The following is a 25,776-nucleotide window of genomic DNA, read 5'->3' on the forward strand; positions in this document are numbered from 1 at the left end:
TAAAATATCATTAAATAAACTGCATAATCATGTTAAAAACATATTCATTCCGTAAAATTCCATTAAAACTAGAAACATTCATACTTTCAGTAAAGGTTAATCCACTATAAAAATCTTTGAATATCTAAATACGACCATAATTTAAGATGCAATTTAAAATAAAATACATAAATAATGTAAAGACTCCATCTAGTGGCGAAAAATGACAATGTCCCTAATTCATAAAATAAATTTAAAACTTGTGTGCAAAAGACCCTTTATCAAATAATGTGAAGTATATAAAATATGTTCACTCTAATGGAACTGCTTCAAGATTACTTAAAAAACCTTATAGTTTAGCAGCTCTCAGTTTTAATAGGGATGTAGTGGAAAGATTATCATTTAAATCAGGAGGGGATGATGCTTCTAAAGTCAATTGCCACCATAATTCTTTATATTCGATGTTCTCTTCCCAAAGAACCCCCTCTAATTTCTTTCATAACTCCTTCTAATACGAAGAAAGAAAATTTAGCTTGGGGACACTCCAAAGTGTACTTATACAAAGCATTTGTTTCTTTTTTATTTTGGACATCATATAAATGTTCATAAATTCTTCTCTTGAGCTTCTGCTGAGTATTGCCAATGTAAAAGGAATCACAAGATCCACACGAGGCCAGGTAAAATAATCCATATGACTCGCAATTAAAATATCCTTTACTATATATTTTTTTTTATTTCTACTAGCCAAGAAAATTTCATCTCTATTAATAATATACTTACACTGGACACGACTGGGTTTGGCATTATTGGCCTGAAATTGTCCATAAATAGACTTAAAAGAAAAAGTCATGGACATTCAGAATTGCCATTTCGTTGAAGCACCTGATATCCTTAAAGAGTAATTTGCATATATCCCATGTTGCCTCTAATACAAGAAGTTTAAGGTATCACACAGTGAAAAGTCTAGCTTTGCTAGATTTTTCTTTTTGTGTTTTAACCGATTCGGTGTTCTGTGTGACCGTTTTACTTATTGTTTTAGTTTGCTAGTTGGGATATTTTGCAGACACCCTAATGTTTATGGATATCAGTTGGGTGCGACAACCCTGTGTTTCCAAATGCTAGCCAAACATTCTACTTATGCTGTGCTGTTGATGCCATAAGAAGGTAGAAACATGCATGTCCACAGTTAGTGGGGTTTAGCTTTATTGGCGTGAAATTGTCTAAAAATAGACTTAAAAAGAAAAAGTCATGGATATTCAGAATTCCCATTTAGCTGAAGCACCTGATATCCTTAAAGGTTAATTTGCATATATCCCATGTTGCCTCTAATACAAAAGGTTTAAGGTATCACACAGTGAAAAGTTTAGGTTTGCTAGATTTTTCTTTGTGTTCTTAACTGATATGATTTTTCTGTGTGACCTTTTTACTCATTGTCTCCTATTCTTAGGTTTCAGAGGAATTACCCCTCCAAATCTGCTTTTGTTTGCAGGCAGTCTTGCCCTCCACCTAAGGGGGAAAATGGTTCTATACATGTGCCTCCTGCTAAGTCTACTCAACCCGCTACCTCCCAGAAATCTGCTTTTCGGGATAAACTGGGTTCCATTTGAGAATTTCCTTCCCCTTTCCCTCGGCCAGGTTCCCTTATTACTCCATCTTTCTCTGTCTCTTTCAAATTGGTTAAAGATCACAACAGACTGATGGGTTCTGTCAGTTATCTGTCAGGCATATTTCATGGTTTGGAAATCCCTTCCTCCCTTTTTCAGCATCCATTAACCTCCTTGGAAATAACTTCCTTTTTTTCCCTGAGGTACTCTGTTCTCTTTTGGTAAAGAGCACCATTCAAGCTGTGCCTCCTGCCCAGGTAGGGAGGGTTTTTTTATTCCAGAATGTTTTTGCTTCTTAGAAAGAAGTGCACTTAGAGACCATTTCTGGCTCTTTCTCAGTTCAGCACCTTTCTCAAGATTCCTTCCTTTCGAATGTTGTCTCTTCAAACTCTTTTTCCCCTTCTTCTACCCAGGATCTTCTCATCTCTCTGGATCTCAAGGATGCCTACCTTCATATCCCAATCTGTCCCCTTTTCTGGAAATGTTTGTTTCTCTGTTTCTTTCTTGCATTTATAGGTCTCCTCTTTGCCCTTTGACCTCTCTTCTGCCCCAAGACACTTCATCAAATGCCTTGCTCCTATCATTGCCTTTTGTGGGATGAGAAGGGAACAGATATTTCACTGTCTGCTCATTCAGGCCTCTTCTCCCATTGCTGTGCTTCAGGATGTCCAACTTATGGCTTCCCTACTGCAGAGTTTGGAGTTCATCATAAACCTCCAGAATTCATGTCTGACACCTTCTCAGGGTCATATTTTCCTTTTTGGTACAGGTTTCAGACCATTCCCATGCTGGCACTGCTGCTTGTCCCCAAGGCCCTGTTTCTTACTGACTTTTTCCAGTCTCTTCTTCCTTTGGCTTCAGTCATGGGGAGGGACTTTTTCTCAGAGTTCTCGAGTTCATGACTTCCACAGTTCCCTTGCTTCCACTGGCAAGGCTTCACATGAGAAAGCTGTAGTGGTACCTCAAGTCAGTATGGCTACAACATTGCCATCATCTGGACTTTCCAGTCCCTGTCATTTTTTGTCTCAAGCTAGAGCTTCAGTGGTGGATTCGTCAATGTTCTCTCAACCCAGGGCTTCCTTTCCAAATTCCATTCCTGACTCAAGAACTCTTTATAGATGCCTCAGACAAGGGATGGGGGGGGCCTCTTTAGGCTCCCTTAAGGTTCAGGGTCTTTGGCCTCTTCATTAGAGGTCACATTTCTTCAGTATAAATGAGATGAGGGCTCTGCTACTAGCTTTTCAGGCTTTTCATTCTCTCTTTCATCCCAGGCCCCTCAAGATTTTCACAAAAAAATACCACAGTAATGTGGTATGTTAACAAGCAAGAGGGTACAAGGTTCTATCTTCTTTGCATACTATCACTTCAGGTCTGAGCTCTAGCTTTCCAATATCAAGTGACTCTTCAGGTTGTTTACATTCCCACGGGGCACAATCTATTGCAGACTCTTTATGCAGGTCCAGCACACAACCTCATGAATGGATGCTTCATAGAGATGGTCTTCCTGGACATTATCCATTGGTGGTATATTCCTCAGGTAGATCTTTTTGCATGCCCTCTGAGCAGACAAATTCCTCTATTCTGTTCCTCTGGCTTCAAAAGTAGATGCCCTGTCTTTTTCTAGGAAGGGAATGTTTCAATGTTAAGTTGTCAATCTCGCCTTCATTCTTGCTGGATGGGTTCGGAGCCGATCCTCAGCTCTGACTCGGCCAATACTAAAGCTTGAGAGCTAATTCCACTGGCTCGAGGCTCCCCTATATCCCACAATGCTAGGCGGTAACTACTCAGATCTCGTTTGCCGCTATAGCTGACGAGGTGCTTTTCTACCGGCTCAGGCAGGTGAGTTAGAGTTTTTACCATATTAGGTATTTCTTAACCCCTTTTTTTTTGTCTCATACCATAACCTTTTAGTTTAATTAAATAGTTAGATAAATCAACCCCTGTTTTTTCGGGTCAATATTCCCTCCCTTTCTTCCCTTATCTTATAGGCCTTCAGCCCCTCTCTTCCCCCAGTCCTTTAGTGTGACTAAATTAGTTGTTTTTTAGTTAAGGGCTTGTGTGTGTGTGTGTGTGTGTGTGTGTGTGTGTGTGTGTGTGTGTGTGTGTGTGTGTGTGTGTGTGTGTGTGTGTGTGTGTGTGTGTGTGTGTGTGTGTGTGTGTGTGTGTGTGTGTGTGTGTGTGTGTGTGTGTGTGTGTGTGTGTGTGTGTGTGTGTGTGTGTGTGTGTGTGTGTGTGTGTGTATAGCCTTAATAATTTATTCAGTAGAGGGTGTGTCTGTAGTGTGTTTGTGTTGTTGTCAGGTACTTCTTTTACGATGTCAAAAGACTCTAAGGTCTCAGGCTTCAAGAAGTGTGACTCGTGCTGTCAGAAAATGTCTCTGACAGACGGTCACACTTCTTGTGTGTATTGCCTGGGACCTTTGCACCTGCAGGACTCTTGTGCTGTTTGTCATGGTTTTAGCCCTAGAGTCCTGCAGGAACACAAGAACAAATTAATCTTGCGGGGCTTATTAAAGCCTGAAGGCCCCCCGACTCAGTCTGTCGGGGAAGCCTTCTAAAACTTCCAAACAGTCGGCTCCGGTTTCAGAGTCGACTGCTGGAAAGATTAAGTCAGCTTCGACATCGGCTCCGGCCGGAGCCGATGTTTCCAAGCCTCATACTCTTACCTCAGCTCCGGCTGGAGCCGAGGCTGATCAGCCTCCATTGGCTCCGATACTCTTATCGGAGCCACAGTCTAGGAAGAGGTCCAGATCCCCCTCTATCGGCTCCGTGCATTCGGCGCCAGGATCCCCTCTTCTTTCTGTATGGAGCCATAAAACTCATTCCTCACGGTCTTCCAGGTTATCTGACCACGATTTGCAAAGGGTAGTGAGTAGACTTCTCAAGTCCGAAGCACTGGCCCAAATGCTGCATAGCCCGACTCACCAGTCAGTGGCTATTTCCGTTCCCCAATATATTCCTCCTCCGACTCCTTTGAGTTCGGAGCCAGGGCTTGTCGAGCCATGACTGTCGGTGCGTCGGATCTGATACCTTCCCTTTCAGCTCCGTCGTCTGCTCCGATCTCCTCCTTGGAGGGATCTCGGCGCCGAGCTTCCCTCGTCGGCTCCGAGGGGGCGAGTGGCATCGGACCCTTGTCCGACCCCGCTCTCCCTCTCGGGGCTTCGGCGCTGGTGACTTCGGCTCCGACATCGGCTTCGGAGACGTCCCTGTCGGTGCCGGGGGAGGTCCTTGTCTCTTCGGAGCGGGGGCCTCTGGCCTTGCCTGACAGGGGTGCCTTCGAGGTCATGCGGAGCGTGCTAGAACCAGGTTCTGCCCCACAGTCGGCTCCTTCAGCCCCCCCATCTACAGTGCCTGCGGTGATTTCTACTCACCCCCTTGTCTTAGACCTCAGAGAGCCAACTCCTCAAGTTTCCCCATTGGGAATTTCCTCCTCTTCCGAGGCCTCTCCTGACCCGGTAGGAGATCCCCCAAGGAAGAGGCAGTGCAAGAGGAAGCACATTGACTCCCTGAGTCTATCACCTCTGACACTGACTTAGAGGAATCGAAGGTTCCCTCGATCCCCTCTGAGGATGTCTCCTTTGCTGACATCCTTGAGATCCTGAAACAGAGGGGGAACTGGCCAGCCCTTAACCCTTCGGAGGATGAGTCAGTGTATCTTGAGGCGTTTGGCTCTCGCCCTTCTACCTCCTGGGTGTCCCCTCCCTTTGACCCCCTTATAGAAGTGGTGGCAAGGAAGGCTTGAACGGCTCCTGATTCAGTGGAACCCACCCCGAGGAGACCATCTAAATTTATTACTGCCCCTAGAGATAAAGATTTTTTATCCAAAGGTGTCCCTGTTGATGCCATGGTGGTGGCTGCGGCCACTAAGAAGGAGTTAGCTGATCCTTCGGTTCATGTCCATCCTCCTAATAAGGAATCTAGAACCATGGACAGGTACGGCAAACGGATGTTCTCATCAGCGACCTTTTCAATGCGTTCGCTGAATTACTTATGCCACTTCACTCGTCTCCAGAGAGATTTACTCAAGGATATGGGTGAACTGATAAAGGATCCTACAGCTGAGGGGTTCAAAGACACAATGAACTCCCAGTTGGCAACCCTGAATTCCATCGTTAACTCCTCCATGCGGCTGGTCTCATATGCTGCAGATGGGGCGAGTAGAGCCGCAGGCACAGGTGTTGCCTTACGACGTCACGCCTGGATGCGGCTATGCAACTTTGCGGACCCTTTCAAGGCGTCCTTCACCAATTCTCCCTTTGATGGATCATCCTTGTTTGGTCCACAGGTGAAGGATACATTGACCAGGTGTGAGGTAGAAGGTAAGACTCTCTGCTGTAGGAGTCCGTTTTCTACCCCTTCTAGACCCTATCCTAAAGGTCAGAGGGGAGGAAAGATGTGGTTCCATAAACAATCCCAGGAGTCTCATCTGACGCACAGGCCGATTCCCTCTAGAGGCAGAGGGGGCAATAATAATAGACGCCGCCCTAGAGGCAGAGGAGGTCCGCAAAACCAGGGTAGCAGAGAAATGTTCTCTGACAAACCCTTTCAGCATCCCTGAGGGGCTGCCCGGCTGTCCACCTTCGGAGGCAGTCGGGGGAAGGTTATCCCTGTACCCAAAAGCCTGTCTTTCCCTTACTCAAGACAAATGGGTACAGTCGATCATATCCGAGGGTTACAAAATTCCCTTTATTCACATCCCATCCCAACCCAAAAGATCCCTTCCAGACGTTCCATCCAGTCTAAGGGAACAAGCAGCATTAGAAATTTCAAAGCTGCTATCAAAAAGAGCTATCCAATCAGTCCCAGCAGACCAGCAAGGACCCGGAATCTACTCCAAATTCTTTTTGGTACCAAAAAAAACAGGGGACTGGAGACCCATACTGGATCTCAGCTACTTAAACAAGTATGTCAGGAAAACAAAATTCCGGATGGTCACACTACAGTCCATTCTACCCTTCTTGGGTCAGGACAATTGGATGTGCTCGATAGATCTTCAGGACTCGTACTACCACATCAAGATGAACAGACGTTCCAGGAGATATCTCCGCTTCAGGCTGGGAGCCAGTCACTACCAGTTCAGGGCCCTGCCCTTTGGTCTCACTACAGCCCCCCCGTGTGTTTACCAAATGCATGGCAGTGGTCGCAGCTCACTTGAGACGTCAAGGATTCCAGGTGTTTCCATATTTAGACGACTGGCTCCTTACCGCCACCACCAGATATCAGCTTCTTCTATCCAGGGACTTCACCATCCAATCTTGCCAAGCTCTAGGCATTTCGATAAATTTCAAAAAATCTGTCTTGTCGCCTTGTCAATCTATTACCTTTATAGGCGCCACCTTAGACACACTCAATCTTTCAGCCAGACTCACAGAGCAGAGAGTGTCAGACATTCGGAACCAAGTTTCCCTTCTCTTATAATGCAACAAAGTCAAAGCCAGACTAGTTTTGAAGGTGTTAGGACTCATGGCAGCAGCTATTCCCCTTCTCCCCTTAGCTTGCTTTCACATGAGGATCCTCCAATGGATGCTGTTTACTCAATGGTCCTTTCAACAGCTCCCAATGTCCCATACCATATTGATAACTCAATCATGCAAGAATCAACTGTCTTGGTGGATCACATCACCTCAACTTCTCCGAGGAAGACCCTTCACTCTCCCCCCCCCAGTCGCCACGTTGACAACAGACGCCTCCCTGATCGGGTGGGGGGGGGCATTATCAGGGCAGGACAGTCCAAGGCACGTGGCAACCTTTTGAGTGCCACTTGCACATAAACGTCTTAGAGATGAGAGCAGTGCTTTTAGCGTTGCAAGCCCTTCACAACTCTCTTCCCACTGGGACTATTGCAATTCAAACGGACATGTCCATAGTGTGGTACATCAACAAACAAGGCGGAACCAGATCATACCCTTTATGTCGAGAGGCACTCAGACTTTGGCAATGGGTGATCTCTTCTCAGCGTTTTCTGATAGCAATGCACATTCCCGGGAAATTCAGCATTATTGCAGACAAATTGAGCAGGGCAATTCTCATGCCCCACGAGTGGTCTCTAAAGAAATCAGTTCTAGAAGAAGTATTCCTAAGATGGGGCCAGCCTTGCTGCGATCTTTTTGCTACTCCCCAAAACAGCAAGTGTCACGACTTCTTCACTCTCTTCCCGTTACCAGGCCATCCCACCAGAGATGCTCTAGTCCACGATTGGCCCCGGGGACTTCTATATGCCTTTCCCCCCTTTCCACTGTTATTTCAACTAATTCAGAAAGCCATCGCCTTTAGAGTGACAATGATCCTCATTGCCCCTTACTGGCCTCGACAGATATGGTTTCCTTTTCTTCATCGTTACCTTTTGGAGCAGCCTTGGCATCTGGACCCAGTACCAGATCTGATAACCCACCAATCGGGTCAGCTGCACCAATCTCTGCCTTCTCTAAACCTCACAGCGTGGTTTCTCCGATTCCAACCTTAGCCAGGCTTCCCTCAATATCTCGCTCGGTCCGAGATATCTTGGTAGCCTCTCATAAATCTTCTACCCGGAAGATTTATAGTAGCAAATGGAAACGCTTCTCTTTTTGGGCAACATCAAAAAACATAGATCCCTTTACTGCACCTATCCAGTCTATTCTAGACTTTCTAGCAGAACTCTTTCATTTAGGATCATCTGCATCTACCATTAGAGTTCAATTGGCTGCCATATCAAATTTTCATGTTGGTGTTTCAGAGTCTAGCATCATGGCTCACAAACTCTGTAAAGCCTTTTTAAGGGGCGTATTTCTTCTCAAACCTCCAATCAAAGATCCCCCGCCTCAATGGGATTTGAACTTGGTTCTGGCATCCTTAATCCTTCCCCCCTTCGAACCGGCGGCTTCATGTTCTCTGAAGTTGCTTTCTTGGAAGACACTTTTTCTGGTAGCTATAACTTCAGCGAGAAGGGTATCTGAACTCCATGCTCTGTGCAGTCGTCCTCCTTACTTAGTTTTTCACAAAGATAGGGTATCCCTCCGTACTAATCCATCCTTTTTGCCTAAAGTTTCCTCTCAAACAAACCTAAACCAAATTATTGATCTCCCCGTCTTTTTCCCTAACTATTCAAACAGGTCGGAACAAAAGCTACATTTTTTGGATGTTCGTCGCCAACTTAGATATTACCTAGACAGGACTAAACAATTCAGGAAATCTAATCAATTGTTTCTGTCATATGCAGAAGGGAAATTGGGCCTTCCAGTTACTAAAGTATCCCTCTCTAGATGGCTCACCTCTACAATTACCTTCATCTATGAGATCAGACATCAAAAACTATCCTCAAGACCTAGAGCTCATTTAACTAGGGCATTAGCTACATCCGTAGCTTTTCAGGATAGGCTGCCAATAGATTCCATTTGTGCAGCAGCCACCTGGGCTTCTCCTCATACATTCATTTCACATCACAAATTGGACATGGTTTCCAGAAGCCGTGCCAATTTTGATTCCACTGTTCTCAAGAGTCTGTTCCGATAGGCCACCCGGGATAAGGTGCTAGGGACGCGGTCCCATCCAGCAAGAATGAAGGCGAGATTGACAACTTAACATTAAGAAGTTATGTACCTACCATAACGTTCCATGTTAGTTGTCTTCTTCTCGCCTTCTTTCTTAAGGCCCCACCCTCCTTCCCCCAAGCCTGGACAGACCGACAGGAATTCAGTTTGTGTTCTTCCTCTGGAAGTCGTCATTCCCACACATTCTTCCACCTCTTTTATCCTTTCTGAGGTCTGCGATACCTTTTACGCAGATTGTTTTGAGGTGGGTTTCCCTACTCCATTCTATGGAGACTAGGGTTGCTTGGTATAGCTATCAAATGAGATCTGAGTAGTTACCGCCTAGCATTGTGGGATATAGGGGAGCCTCGAGCCGGTGGAATTAGCTCTCGAGCTTTAGTATTGGCCGATTCGGAGCCGAGGATCAGCTCCGAACCCATCCAGCAAGAAAGAAGGCGAGAAGAAGACAACTAACATGGAACGTTATGGTAGGTACATAACTTCTCATTATGCCTTACTGCCCCTTCCTCTGTTACCACAAATTTTGCACAAGATCAGGCAGAACTCTCCAAAAATTGACTCCCTTTTGGCCCAGCTAGCATTGGTTCCCCTTTCTTTCTCTCTTGGCCAGTAGCAATAACCACAAGTTACCTCACTGGATGGACTTTCTCACATAACACAAGGAGTCTCTTACCCATCCTCACTTGTCTGCTCTTCAGCTGACACTGTGGGTGTTAGAGTGTTGATCCCTTTTAGGCACTTCTTTTCTGAGGATGTGCTTTGTGCCCTACAGGGGCCAGAAAACTCACTACCAGAAAATCATATTTGTCCAAATGGAAAAGATTTTCCATCTGGTACATTTCTCACATCAGGATCCCATGTCTTTGGAAGTTCCTCTGGTTTTCTCTTATTTTGTGTGATCTGCTCCATGCTGGATTTGGCATATTCTTCAGTTAAAGGTTACTTGTCAGCAGTTTCTGCTTGTTTGACCTTGACTCCTCCTCTGGCCTCCAGATTTGAGGTCAACCAGTTTCTTAAAGGCATCCTTTTCATCAAGCTTCCCAGGAAGCCTATTCTGTGTTCCTGGGACCTCAGTTTTGTTTTAAAAAAAACTGATTCATGCCCCTTTTGAGCCTGCTGCTTCAGCTTCATTACAGCATTGCACTTGGAAGACTGTTGTTCTTTTGGCTCTCACTTTGGCCAAGAGGGTGTTTGAACTTCAGACTGTCATGGCTCTTCCTCTTTTCTTAGTTTTCCACAGAAACAGGGAGTCTCTTCGACTTAACCCTTTTATGCCCATTGTGGTCAATGAGTTGTCCATTAATTAGTCTGTTCGTCTGCCTTCTTTTTTTTCCTTCTCCACAGCATGCCAATATGAAGGTTCTTCACACCTTGGATTTTCACAGACAGCTCAGATATTATTTAGATAAAACTAAAGTTCTTAATATATCTGAGCAGCTTTTTGTTACCTTTCATGCCAGGTTTTTGGGTTTGGCTGTTTCTGAGCCATTCAGGTCTTCCTGGATTTCTAAGGCCATTTCCTTTTGTTATTCTTTTCATGGTAAATGTCTTTCCTCCTCATCAGCAAAAGCTAATTCTACCAGGGCTGTTGCCTCATTTGGTGCTTTTTTTCAGGGGGTTGGATACCAGTTCCATCCTTGAGACTGCTACTTGGTCTTCTGTTCATACGTTCACTAAGCAGTACAAGTTGGATGTTATTTCCTGGGCTAGAGCTGGCTTTGCCAGGAGTATCCTGCATGGTTTTCTGGAAGTCTCGTCTGTGCCGCCCTCCTCCCAGGTTTCCAGGTGAGCTGTTGTACTCTCCCTTTGGTTACGAATACTGTAACAGTGATATGGAAGGACAATTCGGGTAAGATTTTACACATACATTTACATAACAGTAGATGCACTTCTCTTCACTGTTGTATTTTCTTCCTCCCTCCCTCCTGCCCCCTCTCCTCTAGCCTGTTCTTCTTGCCCTTCTGGCTGAGGGGCTGTTCTCCCTTTTCTCCTTTTGGATGTACATGGTTTTCCTTGTCCTTTAGGACATTCTGTTCCTCCTGTGGCTTTTTCAATTGAGTGGGTGTATCCGTATATCATCTTTATGTCTTGTGCCTTGTTGGGGGAGTGTACATGTCACCTACAATGCCTGAAAGAACTAAAGGCTTTAGTATACTGGCCAGATGTTGGGCTATCCTTGTCAGGAGATCCCTTTGGTTATGAATACTGTAGCAGTTTAGAGATGGACCACTACTGTTATGGTAAGTTTTTATACAGCTGTACTTTCTGCACGTACACAGAAATTAAAAACATGTGAAATTACTGTAAGAACAGTGTATGTGTCACCTTTTTTTTATTTGGGGAAGTTCATGAAAGATAGCTGGTTATATCTGTCTTGCTACTTTGATTGCCAAATTGGGTTTACTTAATTTAATACAAGTGATCTAGATCAGACTCCCCATCCAAATAGAAAAAAGCTCATCCCTGATCACATTCAAGTGTGACTTACAGCAGTGGATGGGAAATAGGAAATTTACCTCAGGACTCCCCCTTGTAATAATACACAGAGGGACCACCTAAATGCTTTTTTCCCCAATGCATGCATGGATCCCCTCCAAATATCTATGTTTTGATCTAGTAATAATCACTAGAATGATTTATAAATATGCATCTTGGAAAGGTTTAGGTGAATCTAAACTACAACAGAATATGTTATTTTTAAGCACCAAATGGTGTAATTGGCTAGGCTTAAAATGGCCTGCTAGGGCATTTAACCTAGTACTAACCCATTATCTTTTTTGTGAAAGTTTATTATTATAAAAACATAAGTGGCAGTGAGATGTGTTGCATCTGAAAAACACCTGTTATAATTTTGGTTTCAGGTACATAAATGGAAATGGCAACAGTGCATTTGCTGGTGTATGCATTTAATATTAAACGACTAGAACAGTATTGAAATTAGTGTTAATGAGTTATTCAATGTAAGATTATGTAACAGCAGTACGAAAGCACTCTTCAGGTCTGTCTAGCTTGGTATATTGAACACCTCCCATGTAAAAATGTATTAAAGAATGTTGTAGTAAACATCTAATAACCATTTTTCCTAGGAGAGACTGCTTTGATAACCTCCTAATTTGTAGCTCTGCAAGTAACAGCTGTTCTTTCTCAACTGAACTGCTTTAAAAATGTATTTCACTTCAGTTTGGTTGATACTTAAATTGGTTTAATGTTGCAAAATACTTCTATAAAAATAAATTCAGAATTGAGGTGTTCCGGTCCTGACACTAATTAGGTGATGGGTTTGTGTAGTAAAGAATCAGGAATGCCCAAAGCAGTGGGTGGTGCTGGGAAGGGCTGTTACTTGTGACTGACATACAGGAAAAGTCCATACTAATTATTTTTCAGACTGTTGTATCTTTTGGCTGACTGGCTACCATAACGATGGCATCGTGACATAACCTGTTGAGAGTTATGGCAGGAAGGTTAATAGTGCTCATAACAGCCTGCATGCTAGTGGGAGTACCATTGTATTTGCTGGGGTGCTTTAAAAGGCAGCCTGGCAGTCAACATTTCCATACTTGTTTCTTATTCCCAGCTCTGATGCATGCTGTGAGGATGATGGAGTGCATAAAAATAATTTGAGCTGCACACCTGTCAGTTTGGACTTGAGAATAATGGAACAGAATCTAGAAGTAATTGTATGATACTGTTTCTTGCTATGTTTGTATGCTCTGCAACAAAGCCAACACTGCCTTAGTCCCAAAGGAAAAGTTTTTTTTTTTTTACTTTTGATGTATGTACACAGAAAAAGTAATGCCTTTCAGTTTCACTGTTGCAGTCTTCATTACACTAGGGATCCCTTACCAAGGGAGGCCCAATGTCCGGCCAGTATACCAAAGTCTTTAAATTGCCTTAAGGTATGCCGTATGTCACACATATGCTACTTGTGTAGCATAGGGCATAAAGGTGACATCTGACCGTACCATCTTCAGAACTTCTTTGCCACCAGTTCGAATGTCATCTTTTGGTCATCAGTCTGAACACCCGTTCTGTTGCAGGTTCACTGAACTATTACAGTTAAGTGCCCTGTTGGGGTTTTGTTGTGTTATCTTCATTTTGCTATATTGCTGCTTGTGGGGTTTCATGTTATCCAAGAAAGGTAAATGCCAGTGTGAGAGACAGATTCCCCATAAGACCATAACAAACCATGTCTGTTTTGCCTTGGCGCTTCACATGACCATACATCGTGTTCTGTCAAGCCTTTGTTTCCAAGACCCTTCCTAGTAGGCTTTCTTCTTTGGCACTTTATCTTGAGAATCAATGTCTTAAGCTTCTTGCTAACAATGCAATGGAGGGAACTTCCCGCTCTGAGGAATAGTCATCTGGGAAGAAGGCCAAGAAGTCTAGACCCTAATCTTCTGCTGTATAGCGAGTGATAGCTCAGAGGTTGGAGGCTGGCAGGGATCTGACCTTGGGCACATCCAAGGAGGCATTGCAGTCGTTCATGTCTGACATTCAGGTGGAACTGCGTCAAAGTATCTCTGAGGGCCTAGAGGTGTTCCCCAAATTTTAGTCAGAGAAGAAGTCCCTACTATAATTATTGAATGCCATCCAGGGTTGGGGCCTTCCAGATTTTTTTTTTTTAAGGCAAATGTCCCCTAAAGAAAAAGCAGAAAACTAAACATATTTTCTCAGCTCCAAAGGATCCATAGAGTGAATGGCAGTCCTTCACTCAGGTTTTTTTAGTGCTTTGATGGCTTTAAAACCTCTTCAGAAAGTTTCTGTTCCAGGCCCCCCCCTTGCTCCTCTTAAGAGACCCACAGAAAAGGATTCCTGTGAGGAGGAGGCTGATTCAGATGAGGAATCTCTTGCTTACTCCTCCCTCTTGTTTGGATTATGAATTAGAGTAAGAGGAATCTACCAGTCCTGATACTCCCTTTGAAGAAATTTGTTTTGGGCGTGCCATCTCTAGGATGATGGGAGTTCCCTGCCCCCAAGAAACCTGATAGGATCTATAGGGTTCCTGAGGACTGCTAATTCTTCTACAAGTTCTATAGGGTGCTTGAGGACTGCTAATTCTTCTACAAGTGTCCTTCTGCTGACCCCTCAGTGGTGTTAATCAGTTCTAATAAACCTTTTCAATTGCTTTCTTCTCCTAAGTTATTACCTTCTGATAAAGATAGAGGAGTCATGGAAAGGCCAGGCAAGAAGGTCTATACCTCTTCTACCTTGGCTTTTAGGGCTGTTAATTATCAGACCCATATGTCCAGGTATTTCCTGGCTCTGCTTTCCAGGGCTTTCAGGTGATTTCTGATCTTCCATACTCTGAAGGTAAAACATATGCCCTTTCCCTTTTAGGGACTTCCTGCCAGGTGGCTCATCATTCCATCACGAGTAGTTATGATGCTGCAGATGCTTTTTCTAGGGCTGCTGCTTTTGGGCCAGTTTTGAAGAGGTATTCTTGGCTTCGGCTTCAGCTTCAAATGTTGCCTGATGATGTTATGGCCCAAGTTGATGGATGTCCCTCTAGATAGTAAACACTTGTTTGGTGAAGCTGCTGCTGCTGATTTGTTTAAGTCTCTTCAGCATAAGGCTTTACAGAAACTTAAACGTGTTTGAAATTTAGGCATAAGAGAAACAGTGAAATTACCCCAATAAGCCAGCCTTTGTTCGCAGGCAGTCTTGCCCTCCTTCTAAGGGTAAAGAGTGGCAAACAGGCTCCTTCTGCAAAGGCTGCTCAGACATCTGTACCTCAAATGTTTCTTTTTCCTGATAAACCAGATGCTGTCTCTATCCTATTCTTCCCAGCCACTTTCTTGTTTCTCTTCGCCTGTCTTTCTCTCTCTTCTGGTTTGGTTAAATATTACTCAGGATTCCTGGGTTCTTTGTGTTATCCACCAGGGGTATTTCATGGTCTGGAAATCACTTCACCCTGTTATGGGAATTTCTCATCCCCCTCAGGAACAGCTGTCTTTCTTTCCAGGGGTGGTGTGAGATCGTTTGACTCAAGGTACTATTCAGTAAGTGCCTGTGTCCCAAAGGGGGAGGGAGGTTTACTCCAGGACGTTTCTAGTGCCGAGGAAGGAGGGTACCTGGATTCTAGACTTCTCTCATCTAAACACTTTTCTGAAGGTGCCCTCTTTTTGAATGTTGTCCCTTCAGACTTTTTATCTCTTTTGCTTTCTCAGGCTTATATGGTGTTCTCTCGATCTCAAGGATGCTTATATCCATATCCCTGTTCACCCCCTTTTCAGGAAGTTTTTATGTTTCCATGTTGCTTACTGGCATTTTCAGTTCTCTGCTTTGCCCTTTGGCCTTTGCACTACCCCAAGGGTATTCACCAAATGCTTTGCTCCTGTGATTGTTTTTTGCAGACTTCAGGGGATCTAAATCTTTCCTTACTTGTACAACCTCCTGTTTCAGGCATCCTCTGCAGAGATTTTGTTGCAAAATCATCATTTTGTCATTTCCCTTCTGCAAAACCTGGGGTTCACAATAAACTTCAAAAGTCTTTTCTGACTCCTTCTCAGGACTATGTTTTTCTGGAGTGCAGGATCCAGACTGTGCCTATGCTGGCATCCCTGCCACACCCAAAGCCATAACTGTCATTTCCTTTATTCAAACTCTTCTTCCTCTGGCCTGTATAACAGCTAGGGAATTTCTGAGAGCTCTGGGGCTCATGGCCTCCACCATTCCTATGCTCCATTTGGGCAAACTACACATGAGAAAGTTTCAGTTGTTTCTGAAGTCATTTTGGCTTCAGCATGTGTATCCCCTCGAATTTGTAGTTCCTCTTCTGCTTTGTCTCAAGAAGGAACTTCAGTGGTGGATTTAGCAGTTGTCTGTAAATCCAGGGCTTCCTTTTCTTCCCCCTCTTCCCTCTGAGGAGCTGTTCAGAGATGCTTCAGACATGGGATGGGGAGCAGCATTTGGCTCCCTAAAGGTGCCAGGTGTTTGGTCGCTGCTTCAACAGAAAGAGCACATCAGTGTCAAAGAGATGAGAGCTCTCCTACTGTCTCTTCAGGCTTTTATCCTCTTTCCTTCCTGGGGCAATACCACAGTGATGTGGTATGTAAACAAACAATGGGATAAGATCATATTTTCATTGCTGGTTGGCACTCCTAGTGTGGGAACTTGCTATCCAGCATCAAGTGACGGTTCAGGCAGTTTACATTCCCTCTGGTCAAAATATTATGGCAGAGACTCTGCAGGTGCTCAACTCAATCCCATGAATGGATGCTTCACAGGGATGTGTTTCTGGACATTGTCCAGCAGTGGGGTACTCCTCAAATAGATATTTGTGCCTCCCAATGAACATACAACTCCCTCTTTTTTGTGCCAGAGTCCCAGTTCCTCTAGTTTGGAATGTGGATGCCCTATCTTTTTCTTGGAATTGGATGTTTCATTATGCTTTCCCTCCCCTTCCCCATATTCCAAAAGTCCTGTTCAGTATTCAACAGGATGCCCCCAAAATCTTGTTGGTGACTCCCTTTTGGCCCAAGACAACATTGGTTCCCTCTTCTTTTGCATTTAGCCAAAGACAATCATCACAAGTTACATCACAGGTTGGACCTACTCACACAAGACAAGGGATCTTTCCTTCATCCCCACTTGTCCACTATTCATCTGACACTGAGGGTGATAGGATTTTGATTCCACATAGACACCTTTTTTCTGAAGGCGTACTTAGTGTCCTGCAGGAGGCCAGGAAACTCAGTACTAGGAAGTCTTACTTATCCAAATGGAAAATGTTTTTGATTAGGTGTTTTTATTGTAACCTGGATTCACTTTGGGTGGATGTTCCTTTGGTTCTTTCTCATCTGTGTGAATTGCTCAGTACTGGTTTGGCTTATTCCTCTGTTAAGGCCCACTTATCAGCTGTCTCTGCTCGTCTGCCTTTATCTCCTCCTTTAGTTTCTAGATTTGAAGCTAAACAGTTTCTTAAACATGAACCTCATATTAGGCCTCCCAGGAAGTCTGCTCCTCCTCCTTGGGATCTTAATTTTGTTTTGGAAAAACAGACTTAGGCTCTTTTTGAGCCTGCAGCTTCAGCACCATTATTCTTAGGACTGTGCTTTGGTTAGCCCTTCTGCCACATTGGTGTCTGAGCTTCAAGCCCTTATGGCTTGTCCTCATTTTTTGTTGTTTCATAAGGACAGAGTGTCATTGCATACTAATCCTTCTTTTATGTCCAAGGTGGTGAATGATTTGTCCCTTAATCAGTTTATTAACTGGCCCACATTTTCCTTTCTCTGCAATCTGCCAGTGAGAAGGTGCTGCACAACTCAGATTTTATTTGGATAAGTCTAAAACTATTAGCAAATCTGATCAGGTCTTTGTTTCCTTTCATCCTAGGTCCTTAGGATTAGTGGTGTCCAAGCAGACTGTTTCTTCTTGGATTTATAAAGATATTTCTTTTTGTTATTCCTTTCATGGAAAGAGCCTTACTTATCCTGTTAAGGCTCATTCTACTAAAGCTGTGGTTTCTACTGCTGCTTTTTTCAAGTGTTTGGATACTAACTCTGTTCTTGAGCCAGCTACCTGGACTTGTGCATACATTTACTAAGCACTACAAGTTGGATGGAATTTCCAGAGCTAGAGCTGATTTTATTAGGGACATCCTTCATGGCTTCCTGGCAGGCTCTGCTGGTCTTTTCTCCTCCCTGTTTTCTTCCTGAGCATTGGCACTCTGCCTAGTGTAATGGATACTGCATCAGTGTAATGGATACTGCATCAGTGAAATGGAAGGACATCGTACAGTTGTGTAAAGTCTTACCATAATGGTAGATGCCCTTCTCTTCACCATTGCAGTATTCACTTCTTCCCCCTCCCTGGTCTGTTTCTGTTCTGGATCTGTTGATTACCTTCCTTTTCCTTGGACTGGCATTCCTTCTGGGCCTCTCAGTTCTGAGGATGGCATGACTGGACGTCCCCTTTATGCCCTATGCTATGCAAGGAGCATATGTTTGACATATGGCATACCTTAAAGCAACATAAAGGCTGGTATACTAGCCGAACATCAGGCCACCCTTTGCAGGAGATCCCTAGTGTAATGAATACTGCAATAGTGAAAAGAAGGACATCTACCATTATGGTAAGGTTTTATGCAACTATACTTTGTACTGAGAGAACCAAAAACTTCAAACAGCTGTTTGTTTCTCTTAAATCAGGAAATCAGTGCAGGCCATTATCTAAGTAGACCTTTACAAAATGGCTAGTTGTGGTACTTTTTGTCAGGACTACCATACAAAAAGTCTGCAGGGACACACAAAACTAATACTAAGGCCGCAGTTCCAACATCTTCCTTTTTCGGGAATTTGTTAACCCAAAGCATCTGAGAGTATAAATTGGACTTACTTTCACAATTTCTGTGAGCATTACACGTCAACTATACACTCTAGGAGCTTAAAGCTTTTGCCTCGGCAGTCTTGCAGGGTATTCTCCCCATCCCACCCTAGGCTTGGAGTCAGGGCACATCCACTGCTTTAGTACTCTTCTCAGTCATTATTATGATAAAAATGGTACACATTTGTCAGCAAACTCAACTTACTGTTACAGTATATGTTCGAAGTTGTAATGTAGGCTGCCCTCACAACCCCCTTTGATAATTTTCCTTAATGAAAGTGAAAGTGGGATTAGAAGCCCTTTCTTAATTTATCTTCCTTCAGCCCTCCTTCCTCCACTCTGCTGGGGAAGATCTTTGTTGATAAACTGTTTTAGGGTTGTCCTCCTGGTCCAAGCTGACAGGTAAACTTGTTAGTGACATTGCTTTATTCACACAAAAACCAAAGAAACAAAGGAACTAAAGATAGCAGGGGTTGATGTTGCCTTTTTGCTATTGTCCCAGTAATGTACTGTGCATAGGAAAAGGACTAGCAGTGCTCTGGGGATATCAGGTTATGTTACAGCAGTGACTTCTTTTCATTCATCTGCTATGGTGAGCTTGCTGACAAAGCTGTGCTTTCTTATTTAAAAAAGTTGTACTTTCTTGTGTTTAGATATATTTTAATGTACATTTGTAGTTGCTCAAGCAACATTCATGCATTCATTTTTCACTTATCTGATAAAGGGTTGTGAGGAACAAGACCCTATCTTGACTGGTATCAGGCTTCTGGATGGGATGCCAATCCACTGAGCAACAAATACATACTCACATACTACGGAGCAATTTAGAACCCTTTTTAATGAAGTGAAGAGGTTACTTTATCTGGCATATAAGAGATCTACAGATTTAGTTGTCTGGACACAAATTTCTTGGAAATTAAGAGCTGTAGGTTTGTCAAGCAGAACACATGCTGTTCCTTCCTAAGATTATTTCAGCTTCTTATCTTACAAGGTTATTATATAACTGGTGGAATGTACTATAGGCACTGGAATGGAATATTACTAATGTTTATTTTTTCCTGTGATGTAATGTTCTGTTTTGTTATATACCCACTCTCCCATCTTTGCAAAACCAAACGTATCCCTTTTGATATTTAACAATCTAATGCTGTGGAATCTCCTTAGTGGGTCTTTGGTTGAGTTCACTCTCTTTTCAGTTTCAGTTTTGGATTTTTTTCTCTCGTGTTCATGCCTGAAGACATGCATACTGTGTATCTGTACACATGTTGATGTCACACACCATGTTTGGAGAGTGTACCTAGCCCCTAGTTCCACTGGTACTTTCTTCCTGATTATGCATTTTGGATCTTGGTTTGGAGTTATTTTGTTGAAAAGCTCCGTAGTTTGATAACTGAAAGCAGCAAAGCATTCAAGATATTAATTTGAATGCTTTATAATGAAACAAGATATCCTCCAGTATTGTCTCTGTTGCTTGAGCGAAGACCACAGTATGAAGCTCTGCCGTTAAGAGTCAGCAGATACATCCGCCTTACACCCAGATATAAATTAGACAAATTCCTGGTCTCCTTCACTACCAGGAAAATAGAAATATTTAAAAGTATCCAACTTGAAGATTGGAATGCAGGCCCTTTGCAGAGGCCCATGTGTTTTGTCAGGGAACCATCAAAAGTCCAAAGAAATGTGAATGTGTTTTTAATAACTCCCTTTTGAAGAGAGAAGTCTGTTTCAGAAACAGACCTCTCATCTTCACTTGTAAGATATTTTTCTTCAAGAAACAGGTGCTTTTAACTCGTTCCCTTTTCCTGCTTCATCTTGAACTCATTCCCTTTTTCTGAGTCAGAGAATGACAGGACTAGAGGAAGTGCTCACCTGGCTCCCACACTACTCCCATGATGTAGGCACTGCCATTCCTGATTTTGACTTGCTTGATCCTTGGGAGTGGCTACCTGAGCTACATGGCAGTAACTCAGCAGTAGCTCAGTGCTGAGGACTGCTGTTCTCAGATCTTCCTTTCTGGCCCCAGCAAGGCTGTGTGGGCCAAGTAGAAGTGGACCTTTCAGCACCCAAACTCTCAGGTTAAGCTTTTTACATCAGGCAGATGTCTGAAGTCTAATTAAACTTATCCACTCTGATGCAGGCTAACACCATGTAGACAGCATGGCCTCAAACCAGTACCAGGTCTGGCACATGCCTCTCATATCCTGTCACTGAGTCCTGCATGTGGTCATTAAATGCCTCTTCCATGTCACCCAACATTCATCTTATGATAATTAAATGTCTGGGCCCTTTTTTCCTTGTCCCTGAATGAATATGTTTTTGATTAAGATGATGGAAACTCCATCTCTCTTGACTTTCTATAGGGAGTCTCATGGCCTGGAGAAAATTATCTTTAGCACAGCTGTGGGCAGTATATCATTTCTTATCCTATAACTACTCCAACTCCAAAATAGCCTCTCATTTGGAGAAACTTTGAGGCTCATGAAGTCCTCATTGGCTGACATGTGGCCCCTGTTGTTTGTCAGAAACAATGCCTTTAAATTGAGGAGAAAACACAAGGCATTGCACTTTAAGAAATATGTTACTGACAATGTCATATTTACAGCCTTGGAGGTACCTGGGCACTCCAGCTATGGCTGACATGAAACCATATGCTTTTTGCAAGCCTCCAATTGATTTGAGTGAGATTCAGAGTAGACAGCCTCTTGCTGACTCTGTCATGATCTCTTCAGTCTAGCACAGGACCCAGAGTCCATAGCATTTTACCACCATGCTACCAGAGATGGTATATGAAACTTTTAACAGGTGAGACAAAAAATAACCTCTGCTATAGTGTGAATCATCATCTCAACAACTTGTTAAGCTTTTGTCAGTGGAGTAGAGGGATTAAAGCCTGACTGTGGCCCAGGCAAACTGAGTTCATACAGTGGCTCAGTGCAGGCAGGGAGGGAGGGTGAGTGGGTACGCCCATGCTCTTGGATGCACCCTTCCATTTGATCCCTGGAGGAGGCTAAGGATGGGTGTGTGGAGAGGGGGGCATTGTTATCAACTTGGGAGATGATGTCCACTTGGGAGGATGGCAGGGCTATGACTGTGATGTATAATGAGGTATGGATAGTATTCTAGCATGCCCAACTGCACACCTTTTCCTGGTATGGGAGTATGCCTTGGATAGCTTCATAGCAGAAAAAAAACTCCTCAGCAGTATGATGCTGGAAACCTCATTCTCCTTAATGGCCCTGAGCATGAGTTGTAGTTAGTCTGTGGGTGGCTATGTCTGAATCTGTAGACTTGATGGACAAGGACATCTAATACTGCTGGTGACTCTCTATATTCAAATAGTGTAACTAAACTATGGAACCACATCCCACTACCATTGAAATTCATTCAGAATACAAACTCACTCAAAACACAGCTAAAACTTCACTTATCGTATCAGTGGATCTGCTCCTGTAGATTTCCAAGATAAATGCCATTGTTATCTTCTGCTTGCTGCATCATCAGAACATTTCTCTGCATTCAGAATCCTATGCTGTACAGTCTCACCAATACCTGCATCTCCCAGCTTTATAGATTGTTTTTTGACACTGCTCAACCCATATCCATATTGCTCATATAAACCTCTGATATATGATAGCTGTATATGTGTGTATGGGTCTAGGACACGTGCTCAACTAGCATATGTCCGAATCACAAAACATCGAACACACATACATGAAAGTGCTTAACATTGAAAAGCGCTTCCTTGTATGTGTAGTTCAAAAAAAAAAAAATCTACATTTCTGCAGGGGGGCTTCGTCCCCCACCTCCCCTACTTTATTATTCTCACTTCGAGATAGCACTACAGTGGGGAAAAGGGAATTTTAAGCGCTTTCATGTATGTGTGTTCGATGTTTTGTGATTCGGACATATGCTAGTCGAGCATGTGTCCGGATCCCATGTGTATATAAAAATATCTTCATATATCTTTATACATTTGTATATCGATATCTATCTATATGTGTGTGCATATATATATATATATATATCTATATACACACACACACACACACATATATATATATATATATATATATATATATATATATATATATATATATATACACACACACATTCATACATATATACACATATGTTATTGTCTCTTAACCTACTTTACACTCCACCTCTTAACTGTAATGTTAACATTTTCTGCCCTGCCTTGTTCCTTCCCTCACCTCCATTTCTTTGAATTTCTAAGCACTGTTCACATTTTATTTATTTATTTATTTGACATTTGTTTACTGGGGTGGTCTGGTTGGGTCTACAGAACCCATTTTCAGCAGAGGCCGGGAGAAAAGCTCCACATACAGTACAATAAAGAATACAGGAACATCCAATACAGTACAAATCAAATTAGAAATACTATACAAAATAAGTTGAAAGAACAGACTATGTTACTATAAATATATATATATATATATATATATATATATATATATATATATCTATATATTACACGTCTAGATGATTCTATAGAGTTAAAAACATTATAGACAATAATAGTCACTCTCACTATACATGATGTAGTGTCCAAAAAAAAATAGTATGTAGGTAGTGCAGTGTGTGACATTGACTGCTATAGTACATGACCAAAAAAATAAATAAATAGAATGTTAGTGTTAGTTTCAGTTAGGAATATAGTAACCCGAAAGTTAGTGATACAGAAAGATAGTGAGAGAGAGTTAAAAATAATTGAAGCAATGCAGCTTGAGCAGTAGCTTAAGGATATGGTACAGAAATGGTGAAGGAGTTAGAAGAGCCTTAGGATCTTGCAGACTGTTTTGAGATGATTTTTTAAAGAGGCTTTGAACTGGGTTAAGCCAGGCATAGACCTGGTAGCTAGAGGTGGTGAATTCCAAAGTATAGCAACAGAGTATGACTACAGAGTGTGACCTGGTTTTCTTGTGGGTTTTGAGATAGCTAAGAGATTTTTGTCTTCTGATCGTAGGGATCGATTTGGTGTGTAAGGTATGACTAGATTGGCTAGTAGGCTTGAAAATAAGGTTGTGTAATGTGGATAGCTGAATAAAGGCAAGCTGGTTGGGGAGTTCAAGTCAGTTTAGTTGTAGGAGTGGTTTGCAGTGGTGTGTGTGATATTTAGAGTTTGTGGCAAACTTAGCAACTTTGTTGTAACACTGTTCCATCTTGCTTATAGTAGACGTTTGTAAGTTAGTTAGGATAGGGGCACCATAAAGAAGAGAGTGAAGTAAAAATGTTTTTGCAAGGGTAGTTTTGGTTGCTGCAGTAAAGAAATGTCTGTTACTGTATAAGGGTCCCAGCTTTTGATGATTTTTTTAATATTTTGCTGTATATGGGGGTCAAATGAAAGTTTATTGTCAATGATAACTCCTAGAAGTTTGTCAGATGCAAGGATGTTAAAATGATCAGTGACAGGGGAGGTTTTCTTGGGATGAAAGAGTACTAGTTTTGTCTTCTTTGGATTAAGAAACAGTTGGGCATTTCTTAGCCAGGATTCGACTGCAGTAAAGAACTGTTGAGTTTTTGAAAGTAGTTCTGGTAGTGATTGAGCAGTACAGATTATGGTGGAATCATCAGCGTGCTGAACGAGGGTCCCAGGGTGAGAGGCAGTGTGAAGGTTGTTTGTGAAAATGTTGAAGAGTAGAGGTTCTAGGATGGAGCATTGAGGGACTCCAACAGGGTTGTGGAGAAAGGGTGAGAGTTCATTGGACCATTTCACTGTTTGTTTAAATTCCTTGAGGTAGCTCTGAAACCATTTTACTGTGTTATGTGAAAAGCCTAAGTTAGACAGTGTGTAATAGTAAGGGGTGAGACACTGTGTCAGAGGCCTTGGAGAGATCAAAGAATACTTAGGCTGTATAGCATTCTGCATCTCTGGCCTTGTTTACGGTATCTGTAAAAGATAATAGAGCTGTAGCTGTGCTGTGGCTAGGTCGGAAGCCTTGTTGAGTTTTAGTTAAAAGATTGTTATGCAATAGATATTGCATTACCTGCTGATGGCTACACTTCTAGAGAATTTTGGATATAAGTGACAAGATAGATATAGGATGGAAATTGGATTGTGGATGGGGGTGATGTGAAATTGTTTCCTATGTGGTAGGTACCTCTGATTCAGATAAAATATAAGGATACTGATTGGGTAGGTGATTGAATTAGCAGCCAGTTTGAGGTAGTGTGGTGGAAGATTATCAGCTGAGGTAGAGCAGGTTTTTAGTTTATGTAGCAGTTTCTTAATTGTACCAGTAGGTATGGGCTGAAGTGAGAATGGGGTTTGTATGACATTTTGTTGAGTAGGGGGGTTATTAATGACAGGGTTAGAAGTAGTTGATGGTCTGGTGTTGGTGTCTGAATAGGCTGAAGTTGGGGGGTCCAGCATTAGTTGTGTTAGTAAGTAGGTCTGATATTGATTTTATGAAGTGTTTGTTAAAGTTTTCTGCTATTTGTGATGTAGGGGGTATCAGGTGATAGGGTGTGATCTCTGTTTGTTCCAGGGTTAAGTAGAGAAGATGTGGAGTGCCAAAATTTATTGGGGTTGATTTTATGTTTGAGTTGAAGCTGGGAATAATATTACTTCTTATCTCATCTCTGTTGATTAGTTTTGTTTCCTTGTTATGTAGTATTTTGAAATTAACATGATTTTGTTCATTTCTGTTCTTTGTCCAGGTTATCCAGGCTAGGTCCCTTTGCTTCATCAGGTGTTTACATCCCTTAGAGAGCCATGGAGCTGAGTTCTTTTTGATTCTTTTCATACGAATGGGACCTAGGGCATTAAGTATGTGAAGGAAGGTATTATTAATGTATAGTACAGCATCATTAAGGGGTAGTTGTTTAAGGGGTGTCCAGTTTATTTCATGTAGGAGATGGTTGAATTTATTCTGACAAAAATTAGTTGAGTTCCTAACTGATTATACAGTGTGTACTCTTAGACAAGGGGTAATTGGCAGGGTGGTATTCTAGGATCCAGTCTAGGGTTGTTTGGCAAGTGAGATCTTTGCTGTATCTTGGAGTATTGATGAGCTTAGAAAAACCATACAGATTTATACTATTTGTATGGGAGTTGGAAGCTATGGTTTGCCAATCTGTATTTACATCTCCTAAGATTATTCTTTTGAGGTTTATTGATGTTCTTTGTGTTTCACTGTTGCAGTCATCACACTTGGGTTATCCTGCCAGGGGTCTCCCTCCGTCAGCCCAAATACCAGAGGCTTGGTATTTCTGCGTCAGTTGCTGTCGCTCCAGGACTGACATCAGGTCGTTGGTGGTATAAAATCAGGCAGCCGATGCCATTACATCAGTCTTTCTTGCTGAGGAGCCCGAAGCAGA

The 25,776-nt window shown here is 42.7% G+C and overlaps 1 protein-coding gene across 3 annotated transcripts in view; it reads left to right on the forward strand.

The window, feature by feature from the left end:
• CCDC171 (coiled-coil domain containing 171) overlaps positions 1-25,776 on the forward strand; it is a 3,960,104-nt gene that overhangs the window by 2,682,182 nt on the left and 1,252,146 nt on the right. The window lies entirely within an intron of this gene.

The sequence above is a fragment of the Protopterus annectens genome, chromosome 2.part0 (assembly GCF_019279795.1).
Source record: "Protopterus annectens isolate FY-2018-M chromosome 2.part0, PAN1.0, whole genome shotgun sequence".
NCBI lineage: Eukaryota > Metazoa > Chordata > Ceratodontiformes > Protopteridae > Protopterus > Protopterus annectens.